Source organism: Macrobrachium nipponense, chromosome 23 (assembly GCF_015104395.2).
Source record: "Macrobrachium nipponense isolate FS-2020 chromosome 23, ASM1510439v2, whole genome shotgun sequence".
In the NCBI taxonomy this organism is placed as follows: Eukaryota; Metazoa; Arthropoda; class Malacostraca; order Decapoda; family Palaemonidae; genus Macrobrachium; species Macrobrachium nipponense.
In genome coordinates, this window is record NC_061090.1 from 30,818,438 (window position 1) to 30,820,937 (window position 2,500).

Sequence of the window (2,500 nt, forward strand, 5' to 3'; positions counted from 1 at the left end):
CTTCATATTTCTTTGAAAGTTGGATCCCAAGGCTTTGTAGTGACAAGTGTATTCCCACCCCCCCCCCCCCCACAAAAAAAAAGCAAAGAATTTGAGAAGTTAAGGGGGCATTGTGGGTATTACAATTACATATGTATCTGGTGAAAATGACCAGTAGATTCTACCTATATAGGTATAATATTATATATATATATAATATATATATATATTATATATATATATAGACTAGAAGCAGGATAGATAGGAAGGTCTAACAAGGTAATGGATAGATGAAGTAAGTGAAAGAGGCATTGGTAAGAAGGATCCTACGCATCTGAGGAGCGAGAGAGAGTTTATGCAAGGCAAGAGGTGAGGGGCGCAGTGTGTAGATTCCTGGAGGTTCATCCACGATCCGACAATTTCAAACGTGAATGTGGCAGTGATCATAGTTGCTCCTTTTCTCGAGGGCCACCCTCTATTAGGAAAAGCAAAACTTATGTTTTACTTATATACGAAACTGAAACAGTAGGTACCCCTGGCTTTGTGGTCACGTGTCCACTTGGTAACCTTCCCGAGGCGTTGCTGCTCTGAGCAACGTAGCTTTCTGTCCTTGTGACCTTCGGAGGTCAAGAAAATGCAATTCAGTCTATGTTACGCATCTCTCTCTCTCTCTCTCTCTCTCTCTCTCTCTCTCTCTCTCTCTCTCTCCAATTATGCAATTAAAACTGGAATGCAAATGCCTAAAAAAAGGGGGGGGGGGTTTGGTTGGCCGATTCAATTTTTTGGTCTGAAATGTTTATAATCTGTATTCCATTTTGTTTCTTTATTAATATATTTTACATGTTTACTCATTTCTGTATGTTGTATGCTGTATTTATGCATCGAGTCTCTCTCTCTCTCTCTCATAGTTTATATAATGTTATTGGTTTTTTTGACGTTGTCAAAAGAAAAATTGAATAGCGTCGGCATTATGATTAAGTATCATTATAATATGAGATATATTTCTCATTAAGAGATGCTATACAGGAGAGAGAGAGAGAGAATGACGAATTACTGTAATTGACTTTTAATACTGAGAATTCACATCATTCACCAATCTCCCGATTTTATAAAATCTCAAAGCATTCATAATTAAGATTAATAAACTTTACTTACGTTGCGCACGGTTTAATGAAGTCAGAAATAATAAGAATATTAAAAGAATGTTACCAATAAAAGCTGCTAACGAATAGAGACGGAAATTCATGGAAACTGTACTGATTAGGAAACCTGACTTTAAAACATTTATGATAAATATGACTGATGAGTATATGAGTACGATCCTATGGACAACTCAGAAAAAAAAAATAGTTTATGATTTTGGGAAGGCACCAGGAAGTCAAATAAACGCATCTCGTGCAAAACCAAATCGAAAGCGTTTGGGTCACTAACGCAAGAATTAAACCGAATTAAACCAAATTTATTAACGCATATTTCATATAAAACCAAACCAAATAACTTGTTTTAATATGTCTCTCAGGACATGTCAAACGAACCTAATAGAATATTGACTTTTATTATGTCACATTCTCCCGTAGAGGGCAGTGCCGTCACTTCACCTCGCGTGGTGCACTGTAGGCATCATTTATCGGTCTTTGCAGCTCCCCTTCGGCGCCTAGCTGCAACATCTTGCATTCCATTTTACTATACCTCCGTTCATATTATCTTTCTCCCACCTTGCTTTCCACCCAGTTGTTTCATAGTGCAAATGCAAAATGTTTACCTCCTGTTTCACCAATTTCAAACCTTTTATTGTCGATTTCCCTTTCAGCGCTGAATGGCCTCAGAGGTCCCAGTTCTTGGCTTCTGGCCTAAGTTCTATATTCCGTTATGTCTCATTGGTCAGGAACTCTGGCTTTAACAAGCTTTATTCAATTCCACGTCTCGAGATAAATAAGACACGACTCCGTCACGTATTTACAGCACATAGCTCACGGGTTACTGATTGGTGCTGCTATTAATAGTGTGTTTTTTCCTGGGTCGAGTACCGTGCAGTCACCAGGTGCCACAAGGAGGGGATGATGGATTGGAGAGAGAGAGAGAGAGGAGAATAAAGGGAGAATGGAAGATGGTAGACAAGAAAAAGAAACAGAGATATATATATATATATATATATATATATATATATATATATATATATATAGAGAGAGAGACGAGAGAGAGAGAATTGGGAGGGGGGAAGAATGGCAAGATGGACAACGAAACAAAAGAAAACAGAGAATTAAATTAATTATATATTATATTATATATATATATAAATTCATATTATTATATATATATATATATATATACAGAGAGAGGAGAGAGAGAGAGAGAGAGAGAGAGAGAGAGAGAGAGAGGTGATGGGGAAGGAGAAGAGGAGGGATGAAAAAATGAAGATGATAAGAGAGAGAGAGAGAGAAGAACCTTTCTTGTAAAGAAATAAATAAATAAATAGAAGACATCTCGAGTCAAGAGGCTGGTCTCCGTTCCTACGGTATTA

General features: G+C 37.2%; 1 protein-coding gene and 1 long non-coding RNA gene across 3 annotated transcripts in view; one reads left to right on the top strand and one right to left on the bottom strand.

Moving 5' to 3' along the window:
* The window catches only part of LOC135200143 (uncharacterized), a 113,227-nt gene that overhangs the window by 40,574 nt on the left and 70,153 nt on the right, over nucleotides 1-2,500 (bottom strand). The gene's annotated exons all lie outside the window — the stretch shown is intronic.
* Nucleotides 1-2,500, top strand: part of LOC135200155 (uncharacterized) — a 72,396-nt gene that overhangs the window by 9,570 nt on the left and 60,326 nt on the right. The gene's annotated exons all lie outside the window — the stretch shown is intronic.